This window comes from Vulpes vulpes, chromosome 1 (assembly GCF_048418805.1).
Source record: "Vulpes vulpes isolate BD-2025 chromosome 1, VulVul3, whole genome shotgun sequence".
Lineage (NCBI taxonomy): Eukaryota > Metazoa > Chordata > Mammalia > Carnivora > Canidae > Vulpes > Vulpes vulpes.
In genome coordinates, this window is record NC_132780.1 from 154381238 (window position 1) to 154394749 (window position 13512).

Consider the following 13512-nt stretch of genomic DNA (forward strand, 5'->3'; position numbering starts at 1 on the left):
ATTTTATAATAGCATATAATCCCTCTGTGTACATTTATGTTCTTATATCCCCAAGTGAATTTAAGTATCTTTTGGGTATAGACACAGACTTCTATTTACTCTGTTTTCAGCAGCACACAGAACCTACTCTGCACTATTAAGAATTTCTATACTTCGTTTTGAAAAAGGAATTTCTTTCTACAACCTCTCTATAATACTATCCTATCTGCTTTTCTATCCATATGCTTTACACAGTGGTTGAAAAAATTGATTATAAGCAAATATTATTTATTCATCTTTATTTAATACTGCTTTTCAGAAAGGTTCTTGAATTAGGGCAATCTCTAGAGAGTTTCAGAGAAAGATGCTAATGCTAGCATAGTGGAGTTAAACTTACATTGGTTCAAATCCAAATTCTCTTCTTATCTGGCCTATGGTGAAGAGAAAAACAAAAGAAAAAAGTTTATAAAGTGAAGGCCCTTAGTAAGCACTTACTGTACAATAGCTAATATAAATATGAGATGTTAGGGAAGTCCTTTCCTCCCCAAGAATTTTCCTCAGTGTTCAGATTTCATGCTACTGTATATCCCAAAAACCAGTTGCTCCCAGAGACATCTAATCTAGTCAGAGAATGTCAGAGCTGGGGAGGCCTGCTGAAATGAAATGATCCTTGATCTTCCTTTTAACCTCTGGTAATTTAGGATAAGTAGCTAAAGCAATCTGTACACATTCATGGGATTGGAATGTTCTACCTCACAGAGCTATTTTAAGAATCAGGGAATGCAGGGAAAGCTCTAAGTACAAAAACTAGTCACTTAATTAATCATTGTTATTATCATTAATATAGTAATAGTAATATTCTGAACCACAACCTAGTTCAGTTGAGTGCTCTTTTCCTGCATCTTAAAATGCATATTCCTTATAAAAATACAATTTATAACAGCTAATAAGAATGACAAGTTAAAACTATTGATAATCTTTAAATGTATTTGGTAAAACCAAGTTACTCATATCTACCAGCAAATAGAAAAATAGCATACCGTCTTCTGACCTATGTTGTTAAAGAGTCAGAGCTTTGTCTGGTTTCAGGTTTGCCCACTCTGAGAGGACCCATGCTGTTCAATCCCTCTGTTTTGGTTTCTTCGACTGTAAGTAGGATAGGGGAAATAAAATATCTCCCTCGTTGGGTTACTGTGAAGAATTCATTATACATGAAAGTATTTCAAAGTCTCAGACAAATAGCAAGTTTCCAATAAAGGTTATTTTATTATTCTTAACATTTTTTTTTATTTGTAGATAAGATTACCATAATTTGTCATCCATATGGGGCATGTCTGAGAGTGAAAGGTGGTACTCTTAATTACACTGGGGCAACAAGCATAAACCAGGATGAATGGTCCCCTTATCTACAATGTATTTTCTAGCTAAAAACAAATTTCTAAGGTAGTGTTAAATTGTGCAGAAGAATTTACATGGAACTCTTTGGAAAGATGGTATGTGTGGGTCAGATTCAAGATGGGTACAAAATAATGCTGCTGGCCTTCTCCCAAGCTCCTCTGAGACAAAAGAGGAGGCACGATGTTTCTATAGTATTTGTAACTTAGCTGAAGATTTCCTAAAGTCTCTCTGACTAGGTCCTGGAAAGTGCACTTTAATTTTTTTTTTTTTTTTGCGTGTATACATTTTTTAATAAGAACACAAAGTCCCAGTATACATAAAATTTTATATATACTCTTAACAGCATCTGATATTTTATGATATAATTGGGCTTACTGCTGCAGCAAGGGAGACCCAACCCTTGGAAGACAAGACCATGGAGTGTCTCAGAGAGAGTCAGGTGGAGTTTGTTATAGGATTTCTGTAAGATGACTTTAGGGAGGTTTAAAGAAAGTAAGGAATCTGTTCTGGTTTGGGAGCTCTCAGAAAGCAGGAGCAATTTGACTCTTGGGCATCTTAATTTTTATTCAGGAAGCTAAAAGGACAGGCTAGAGTTCCACTGAAGAAGTCCTAATAGTCAATCCTGCAAGCCAGGAGAGGGCAATGTTTGGTCATTTTTGTGCATTTCCCACTCCCTTCTTCTTATATTTCTTTTTTTTTAAAATTAATTTTTATTGGTGTTCAATTTACCAACATACAGAAAAACACCCAGTGCTCATCCCGTCAAGTGTCCACCTCAGTGCCCGTCACCCATTCCCCTCCAACACCCGCCCTCCTTCCCCCTTCCACCACCCCTAGTTCGTTTCCCCGAGTTAGGAGTCTTTATGTTCTGTCTCCCTTCCTGATATTTCCCAACATTTCTTCTCCCTTCCTTTATATTCCCTTTCACTATTATTTATATTCCCCAAATGAATGAGAACATACACTGTTTGTCCTTCTCCGATTGACTTACTTCACTCAGCATAATACCCTCCAGTTCCATCCACGTTGAAGCAAATGGTGGGTATTTGTCGTTTCTAATGGCTGAGGAATATTCCATTGTATACATAAACCACATCCTCCAGGGTCCCAGAGCTGCCCCCGCCACTGTGGCTTCCTCCCGGGGCCTCACGGGGTAAACAACCCCCACTGAGCCCTGCACCAGGCAGGGGCAGAGCAGCTCCCCCAAGTGCTAACACCTGAGAATCAGCACAGCAGGCCCCTCCCCCAGAAGACCAGCGAGACGCACTTTAATTTTTAAAGAAAAAATTATTTTAATTACTTTTAAGAGAAATTTTCTGAAATCTCTTATGCAATTTCTTGTCTTATTAAAACAAATATATACACTGTGATTTATACTCTTGGAACAAAGTATTTTTTATTTTTATATTTTTTAAGTTTATCGATTTATGCAAGCAATCTCTACACTCATCATGGGGCTTGAATTCATGATCCTCAAATCAAGAGTTGCATGCTTTTCCAACAGAGCCAGCCAGGAGACCTGCAAATTATTTTTTAATAAGAGTGTGCTTGAAGAAGGAAACAAACTTCTATTTTGAATCATTTATTTCACTGCTTACCCATCCATCCATACATTTATTTCTCCTTTTGTTTTAAAACAAAGTAGAATTTTAGGAAGGAACAAATAATCATGTCCCTAGTCTATGGTGTTCTGTCCCAAGCTGCTCCATTCCACCCCATTTCATTCTACACATATTTACTGGACGCCCACTGTATGTCATCCTTCTTGCCGGCAACACTGAGCCCTCCCTCTAAGACAAGAAGGTGATGGAGAAGGATGACTAAGGTAACTCTTTAGACACAAGCTCCATAAAGATGTATCATGTATGGTGGACGACATTTCCTCTCCTCCAGAACTTTCTGTCCTTCATATACACTTTAATAGAAATCATGTGAATATCATCACAATCCCTCAACAAAATATATTTCCTTATTAGTTGCTTTTTGTTTTGATTTTATTCTGTAGTACAGAAATTCATAACCTCAAGTTCTGAAGAAATAGGTGTATGAAAATCATGTGCATGTGAGAATCAGCACATTACTGTTGTGCTGCTACAATGTAGAATAAAACTAAAAGTCTCTCACTTGTTTGATATTCATTGAATGTCCCACTTAGCTTCTATCAGATGCAAAGATCTGCTTCATCCATTTAAGCATTTCTTTTTGGGACCATAATGAAGTGTGCTGCACCTGTCTTGAAGGAGAGTGCATGAATGAAATCATATAGATGAGGGGGCTCACCTCCATTGTTTAAAACACTGAACCTCCAGTCATTGTCAGATTTATTTCATCTCTTGGTTTCTCTATCATACATCTTCACCTATAGTCCCAGATGGGCAGAACAATTTAAAGTATTATGCAGTAACACATATAGGCATCTCTATGGCATCCCCATATGGTATATCAATTCAGTTCATGGCAAATTTAACAACAGGAGCAGTTGTCAGACATACTCAAAACAAAATAAATTATCCATCCAACCTCTTGTACTTAAGTGCATTTTATATTCTGTGTTTTAGAAAAACAGTTTAACTTTAAGCAGCATTCTAGCTATGATCAGTCTCTCCTGAGGAAGTTTTTTATGAGATTGAATGAAGATAATGACAACCATTAGTCATTGCCATTAGCATAAGGCATGAGGCACACTACAATATTTATAAGCAGCTAAGTATAAGCAGCTAAGTCATGACAGTAAAAATATGACTTCCTATAACTTGGGCAGGCTTCTAACTATGGCTGACTGCTATTCTGTAAAGTGAAACTGGTCTACAAGTCTGGTAGTAGTATATTTAATGGCATGTTCATCATAAGACCTAATTGTTTTCCACCACAGGGTATGGAGCTTTATGTCCTCTGTCAACCAAAAACAAACAGTCATACTGCTTAATGGCTGTTCAATTAATGTTTATGTGCTACTTTTACACTCCGAATTATTTGATGAATAAACTCTAAGAAGCTATTTGAGAACTAAGTTTAATAGAACCTCAATTGTTATTAAAAAATTCCCAAGATTCTTACAGTAGCTCAGACTATCAACTAGGGAATATAGAGCATACATTGGTATTAAGAATTTTTCTACCTTTCTGTAAGAATGACAGAAAAATCAAACTTTTGAAAGGAAATGATCTACGTAGCTTGAGCCTTGCTGCCTTCAAATTGAAGATCAAAATGGGGTTAGAATTAGAAATGACCAGGTCAGACTAAATCAAAAGTGAGATTTGATTTATTATACTAAGAAAGGCTCAACTTTTGCATTTCAAATACATTCTTGTAACTCTTTACCTGCTAATATTTCTACTTTTTTAATATACTTAGCTAGAAGCACTAGTTGATTAAAAATGTATTAATTCAACATCCTCTTTGTTACAAGTTTTGCAAAATTGCTAAAAATATATTTTCACTGAAAGATAGCCACTTTTCAATTTGTGAGAAAAAACGGTTTGTGAATTTTGTAGTTATTTGGATATGGTAGGGTTTTATTCATTCACTTTTTTTCTTTCTGATGAGAGTCCTGATGTCCTCAACACTAGGCCAGTTAATTAATGGTATTTCTTACTGTCCCAAATTAGTTGGGCATCATTAGACACAGGAAAAAGAAAGGGAAAAAAAGCAATAACAACAACAACAACAAAAACAAGAGCTGAGGAAATGAGAGATATTGCACATTTCCTTTGGAAATTACAGATCCTTTAATACTACGTGCATTATTTGCAAATATTGATGTATATATTTTAATAGAACTGTGGCTGTCCTCTTCTTCCTGTCCTGTGGTTTAAATATCAACACGAGGTTCATAAATAAGGACAAATAAGATAGCAAGTTGAAGAGATGTCAAATGTTCTTGACAACTTCCACTAAGAGCAAAAAGAAATGATGAACTTATCACCTGGTTGGTTGAAGTTTAAATCTCTCTGCTTTTGATTACAAAGCAATGAAACTTTCATTTTTTTAAATTTTGCATTTCTTAAACAGTAACATATGTAATTGAATTCATTTGAATTTGATTAGTTTAGTACTACAGTTTCATTATTTGTTATAAATAAAGGTGGCTGTGTGGTTGTTGCAGCATATTAAGAAACATTTTAGCAGAGCAATTGACATTTATTATGATTTTTAAATGTATCATTACTTGATATTAAAACCAAATTTGTTTCAACTTAACTGGATATACCTTTCCAAGTTCTACATATTGCTAGATACTAATTAATGTTCAAATTCATTTCCAGTCTATTTTGAAGCTACTGAGCAAGTAACATGTGTCATAAAAATCTGAATGTGTTGCATAGGCATTTGGTAGATTAACTGATTAGAAATGAGACAAAAAATCCTCAATATTACTTCCAATTAAAAATCCAGATAGTATGTTTTCCTAGTTATTTATAGCTGATTTTTGTATGTCAAAAGTTAGAGTAGAGGAAACTGCAAAAATAGAATATTGGAAATAAACCTTCTGTGTCATTATGTTAACATAATACATAAATCATTGGTGTTAAAAATAGTAAGAGATACTGGATGATAGTTTAGTTTTACGTTGTACATTTTTTCTATTAAGTCAATTATTGGGGTATATTTTGAAATGCAAAAGGAATTACATAACTTATAATTAATACTTAGATTTTCCACAAATGCAAAATAGTACTGAGAGTTGCCAGTTTGTTGGCTAATTTTGGCAAATGTCCTATTTCATATTATCACTTCAATAAATAATACTTATTTCTAAACTTCATGTTTTAAAATAGAAAATAGAATACACTTTCAAAATTGCCTGATCAGTAAAATAGATGCTGGGAAATATATGACATGGAAAATAGAATGTTTATACAAATTCCATTAAAGTTTGAAATAAGAATCTCATTCATTTACTTAAGTTCTGGTAAGGTCTGAATGTCTTCTGAAGGAGCTAGTATACCCAGAATTAAAGACTGTGAAATTGATATTCTATACAAATAAGCAAGACTTTGTTTTATTTCTATATTTTTAACTATAAAGACCATTCATACCTTATTTTGTGCTCCATTATTTGATTTTGAAATTTAATTCCATCTTAATACATAGTCATTTATAAATTAAGACTATGCCTTGTCCTAAAATTTGTTACCAAAGCTTGTTTTATTTTTTTAAAATTATTTATTTAATTAATTAATTAATTAATTTATTTATTTTAGAGAGATTGAGCAGGGGAAGGGGGAAGGAGAGAGGGAAAGAGAGAATCTCAAGCAGACTCCTCCATGGAGCCTGAGGCAGGGCTCAATGCCACAACTCAGATCATGACTTGAGCCAAATCGAGAGTTAGACACAACCAAATAAGCCACCCAGGCGCTGCACCAAATTCTGTTTTCTTATCTGTTTGTACATTAAAAGCAAATAAAGATAAATAAAACAACTATTATATTTAGGAATCAATAGTCTAGTAAGTTGGGCAGCCCGGGTGGCTCAATGGTTTAGCGCTGCCTTCAGCCCAGGGCGTGACCCCGGGGTCCCGGAATCGAGTCCCACGTCAGGCTCCCTGCGTGGAGCCTGCTTCTCCCTCTGCCTGTGTCTCTGCCTCTCTCTCTGTCTCTCTGTCTCTCTTTCTCATGAAAAAATAGTCTAGTAATTTAAATAATTATATTTTGATGTTGTCTATTGTTCTTTTAAGAATAAAAATACTAGTTGTATATGTAAATTATTTGAGAAGTGAGGTATCTGTCCTTTCTATAAAATTGACTGAATGCAGCTGCAATGTATTAGTATTAACAACCAAGGTTATTTTGAAAATTAGGTATAATTCTACTGTGATAATAATGAAGTCTAATTAGGGAATCAATGAAATAAAGCATATATAGTATATTTTAAGATTGCTAAGAACAAATCCATTCTCAGAAGAGTAGGAAATAATGTCCATTTAGATATTTACTAAATATCATAATCAAATAATTTCTCCTTATAGATAAATGCATACTTTAGAAATACTCTGTAGCATGTCAGTATCTTACCTTTTTTTTTTTTGGTGTGGACATCGTAGGCTTAGTTAAAGTCATCTCTCCTTTATATTACGTTCCTAGACCCTTCCTTCTACATTGAGGAAGGGAGACAGCAAGCATCATCTCATCCTCCAATACATGTATTTATTTTACTATTTGCTACTTAAGGTGCTATATCTTCTTTATATAGTAAGCCCTAATATTTTAATTAGTCACACATGCTTAATAGAAAATGCATTTGTCGATCTTGGCAGTTAACTAGAGATCTGTGAGGTTTTGAGCATACCAGAACCTGAAGTGTTATAGTTAACAGTTCATCTATCTCACCACATGAGGAAGAATTTAGGAACCCATGCTAAAATCAGCAATGAGGTTTGACCTGGAAACTGAGTAAGCCTAAGACTCTCTTAAGTATGCTGCTTTATATTTTCTGTACAGTGTAAACAGTAGCTTAATTGTAAAACAGTAAAATCTGTATTGATCTGATGTACTTATTCAAAAGTGGGGTCATACAAATAGGTATTCCTAGGTCCTTGTGATGTACTTTAACAATAAAGTTGGACAGAGATAAATTGGACCAAATAGCAGAATCCTTTCAGATTACTACACTCCTAAGGAATCAGCCCAGATTTAGCACTGCTGAATGAAATTGTTTAGTAAATTAAATCAAGATCAACTGATGATCTGTATAATTTAGACTCGAACCTTCCGGGATTTTTTCCTCAAAAACAGAGTACTTGGTTTAAAATTAGGAAATTGTAGTGACTTTTTTTGGCCTTTGAAAATTTAGCTAAAATTAGATTTTGAAACTCACAGGGCATTTAAAATCTCAATTATCTAATAGTCATAAAGTCCATTTTTTTTTAAGATGGAAGGACTAATGTAAGTAATAGAAAGATGATGGCCAAAGTTATGCTAATTCATATCTAGTAGAATTTGTTTTTTTTGAAGTTCTTTTAATCATAGATGCTAAAGAAATGAAGTTGCAGTTTTGATATGTTATAAATCAAGTTAGAATGCTTCCATTAATTTCTTACATAGTGCTTTACACTTTTAATTAATTCAATTCTCTTCCAGCTAAAATCAGAAAAATTATTAATTTAGAATTTACAAACTCAGTGTACAGTTCTGTAATCAATTAGGCTCTCAATTTAAAAAAAAATTAGGCTCTCAATTTTAAGTAATTTCATATGCATCTAACGCCAATGTGCTATTTTTAAAAAGTACTTAATATTATGCCATGTATTTAGTAAGCATCTAAATATTAATTATTAAGGTTATGAGTAAATGTTTATATATAGGTCAAAGTAAGTCTCAATACTTAGGGAATATGTTTTATTGTAAGATGTTGAATAATTACTGCACACGACCAATGTTCTCTCTCATACAGCCTTCATTGCTTTGTCTTTCACTATCTACTATCATTTACAAAAACAAAAACAGCATGGTTATTTTGGGGGAGGTTAATGTCTCAGCCCAAATCCCACCGTTTAAACTTCACGTAATTTTGGACAAGCCTCTTATCCCTGTGAAATTTTATTTTCTTATCTTTAAAATGAGGGTAAGAAAATTTGACTTGTTTTCTTCATGGAGCTGTTGTAATAAATACAATATTACTGCAAATGTTTTTAAAAGTATCAAGGCATAATAGATAAGTATGATAAAAATACGTATGTGTGATATAATGTCATATACACAATTGGCATTTTACATATAATTTACATAGTCATAAATATCACATAAGAAACATAAGATCTGAAATAGATGGAAGCAAATTGATGGATATTTATTCATTTCATTATTTTTGATAAATGTCTCCCGTCAGTCTGGTACAGGATAATAGCTAAGTTAAAAAACAAAACAAAAAAAAACCCTGATGCCTTTTTCCAAGAGGGCTCATATTTTTTTTTTTTTGTTATTAGAAAGGTAAAGCCTGGGTATTCTTTCTCAAAATATATCTTGAATATTTTTAAATGAAGATGCTGTGCTTGTTGACATTTTTCCTTCTGTGACAGCTAGCAATGTATTTAGCTTAGCAGACTGTTTGCATCCACTGAATATTTTTTAGCTGTAGTTGTCATAAGACCACTTTCTCTTGAACCGATTTCATTTAGTCAGAGGCCATCATTTTTAGTTAAAATGTTTCTTTCAGTGATATAATGAATAATAGAATAAGTGATGGAAATCCATGAGGATTCAGTAAATCATTTGATTATTACTGCAAACACATGAACACCTTGGACTTAAATCCTAAGAGAATTAATTACTACTTCTGAGCAATCAAATCATCACCAAATTTTACTTATTAGTAATTAACATTTTATAAAATCCCACATTAGACATCTTCCTAATAATCTAAATATAATAAATAATAAATTCTTTTTGAGAACATTTATGGAATTAATACTTCCAACATGGTCTATTTTTTACTCACAGTATATAGTATATGAAACTATAAAATTTTTAATAGCTTGGAGGACAGTCTCTCTCAAACATCAGTATTATGAAGGAGTGTAATAAATATTACTTTGGCATATCCTTGGAATTCATAGTTTTAGTACTCCTATTTTGTAACATCTCTGAATGATTCTGAAGTTACATGATGTGCAATAATTTGTAATTTTCTAAAAGCACAAATTTGAATTAACGTACACTGTGAGAGCCTGGTGCAAATGTTTATTCTTTACTTGACAGTGGACACATAGAAATTTTCCAAGGTGGTAAAAAAATCTGCTGGTCAAAGTGAAGGACAAACAAAACAAAACAAAAAAAAACAAAGTGAAGGACAAGAATAATGGTTTATGAAAATCAGACACAGAAGATAACAGATAACAGAAGTTCCAGATATATCAGTAGAATGTTCTGTATTTGTTCTAAAAGGAAGGCATATTTTTAATTTCTGAAATTACTGCTTTATGTGAGAAGTTGCACATGATGGTGATTTATGAAAATTTTTAGATCTCAGGACATTACATTCCCTGAAGGATATAAGAGGTGGCTTATCTTGTTTTTCATGTTGCTGCCTGTTTCATCTCAGTACTTCTAATGGATCTTTTTCAGCCTTCTGGCTGCATTCATGTTCTTTCTATTCTTTTTTCTTGTTCTCATGTTCACCATCTGATATCCTATCATTAAGTATAATAAAATATAAAATACATTTCAATAGTGTTTATCTTCAATACATAGGTAAAACTCCATTTTATTTATGCAATTGTACAGATTGGGAAAGATCAATACAATAGAATATGCCAGTAGTAAACAAATAAGTAACCATTACTATTCTTCTATAAATATATGCCAGTAGTAAACAAATAAGTAACCATTACTATTCTTCTAGAAATATATGCCAGTAGTAAACAAATAAGTAACCATTACTCTTCTTCTAGAAATATATTTTCCAGTTTTTTTCTCCTTTTTCATTAAGTTTTATGTTATTTAGGCTATCTCAACCTCCATGAAGGTTAACTTCTATACTTAGGTATACATAGCTTCTATTTAAGTTAGATGGGTAAATAAATATGGTCAGGGACAACATGTATGGAGTTTAGGGCTATTATGCATGACTCACTTTCTAGATAACCCCGGGAAAAGATATATTCCAAATATTTTTGGTTTATGTATATATAGTATTTAGAAATTTATCATCAGACTTTAATCTTGGCAACACTCATGATAAGAGAATTTCTTCTGATTCCTTTTTACTAGCTTGAATAATGAATTATACATCTGCATTTTAGTTTCCTCTTAAACTTTAGTTCACTACAAAATTTGTCAGTCAAAGTCAGAGGGAACAGTTGAGTGCAGGGGTTAAGAAGAGGTCTCCAATTGTGATTACTTGGGTTTAGAGTCCACCCCACTGCCGAGTGATGTGACTTTGGAAAGGTTACTTCTCTCTCAGGCCTGTATTTCTCATTTAGAGAATGAGGATATCATAGAGCTTACATCATAGGGTTATTGAGAAAATAGATGAAGTAATTCCTAAAGATACTTAAGACTGTGCTTGACATGTCTCATGCATTCCATTATTGCAAAGGCCTCTTTCTTCATATTATTATTATCATTATTGAAACAATGTACCAAATTATCAGTTGTCTCACTTTAATTTTTACCTCTGTCTCAATATGAACTGTATATGTGCAGCTTTACTGTTATATTCTTGTGTATAGGGGCACCTGGGTTGCCCAGTGGTTGAGCATCTGTGGTTGGCTCAGGTCGTGATCCCAGGATCCTGGGATCCAGTCCCCCATCAGGCTCCCCACAGGGAACCCGCTTCTTCCTCTGCCTATGTCTCTGCCTCTCTCTCTCCGTGTCTCTCATGAATAAATAAAATCTTAAAAAAAAAGATTCTTGCATATAAACATATCTTACAATGCCTGTCAAGACACCCAGTATACGTTCGCTTATGAATATAATGATGAGCATCTTTACATCTGTAGTCTAAAGTCTACATTAGCTGAATATTTTGGTAAAGATTATTCTTAAAACATCTAAGTTACAAATTGATTTGGATAATGCAAGGATATTTTTTGGATTAAACTAGCTCTTATTTACACATTTGATACACAGCATGAAGATGTCTTAAAGTTAAAATTTTTAGTTAAGGAAAAATAATTTGGGGGAGAATTCTAACTAACTTTGGAGAGGATATGCCCGCGCCTGTATGACTTTACATACTTCACAATTTTATGAGTAGGTGGTATTATTATCCCCTTTTACCTACAAGAAAACTGAAGCTTGACAAGTTCAAGTAATTTTGCTTATAATATAGAGCATCTGTTGTGGGTTAGAAAGTTTCATAGTATAAATAATGGAACTTTAATCCTCCACATACAAATCAACCTTATGGGAATAGGTATTAGCTCACTTTTTCACAAAGAACCAAATTCGGCTCACTGCTGAGAATTAAAACTGCATGTACTATACAGCAGAATCCCATTTCAAATGAATAAATAAGGAACAAGAAGCTGAAGAATGAGGAAGGAAGGAAGGAAGGAAGGAAGGAAGGAAGGAAGGAAGGAAGGAAGGAGAAAGAAAATCAGAAAGAATACCAACTAAGCTATTAACAGAGCTGTGTCTGAGGATTAGGATTATAGATTTTGGATTTTTACTCCACATATTTGTATTATACATTCTAAGTTTTTTAACCCTGAGTATGAATTACTTTTGATTTAAAAAGAGTATATATATTTAAAAACTCCTGAAAAAAAACCGATTCATAGCAATTCTGCTGTATCCTAAGACACCATTTCTGAATCATTTACTCACTAGAAATGAAAAAAAAAAAAAAAGGTCTTTAAGAAGTTAAACCAATTTGTACTTTGTTTTGAATTAACAATGATAAAAGGATTCCAGAACAGTTTCTCTGATGAAATGCGGTATTACTTATTTTTAAAATTACTGCCTTATAAGAAAGCATAAAGCAGCAGATATGTTCTAAATATTAGTTCTAAATAATTATATATTGATTAGTAAAATAATTTCTATTTTTAAACCTCCAACCAACAAGTTGAAGGACACAGCTTAAAAATTCAACATTAAATCCATTAACAAGATGATCTTTATGCAACATGTAAATATAATCTTCTCTGTTTAAAGACATTTAAAACTAGCTTTATTCCTGGGGTGCTGGGTGGCTCAGTTGGTTAAGAATCTGCCTTTGGCCCAGGTCATGATCTCAAGGGTCCTGGGATCAAGCCCTGAAATCAGGCTCCCTGTTCAGTTGGGAGCCTACTTCTCCCTCTCTATCTGACACTCACCATCCCCTGACTCACCACCCCTCCCGCCTGCTCATGCCCTCTCAGATAAATAAAATCTTAAAAAAAAGTAAATAAAACTAGCTTTGTTCCAGTCACAGATATTATGCATGAATCTCAGTGAATCCCATAATTAAAGTTTATATTTTCATATAGAGAACTTAGACTAATTGAAGATGTTTTCTCACCTACTGCATCCCCTTTATAGCTGGGAATTCAAGATTTTGTGAACAGGAGGTTATATATAAATGTTAATGGTCATTATTTGTCTGCTTTAATTAAATGTGATTTTTATTCTTAGCATCCTTTTGGGTTTACAGTGGGCATGTACTGGTTTCATAAAGAAGACAAAAAACATTTCTTAACATGGGGCTTTCTTG

At 33.3% G+C, this 13512-nt stretch overlaps 1 protein-coding gene across 5 annotated transcripts in view; it reads right to left on the reverse strand.

Moving 5' to 3' along the window:
• The window catches only part of KHDRBS2 (KH RNA binding domain containing, signal transduction associated 2), a 590645-nt gene that overhangs the window by 23656 nt on the left and 553477 nt on the right, over positions 1–13512 (reverse strand). For 3 of the 5 annotated variants that reach the window (XR_011996706.1, XR_011996705.1, XR_011996702.1), the window contains exon 11: positions 377–1125. The gene's annotated coding sequence lies outside the window, so the exon portion shown is untranslated. The remainder of the gene's footprint in view (positions 1–376; positions 1126–13512) is intronic. The other 2 variants (XR_011996704.1, XR_011996703.1) reach the window with 2 other exon arrangements.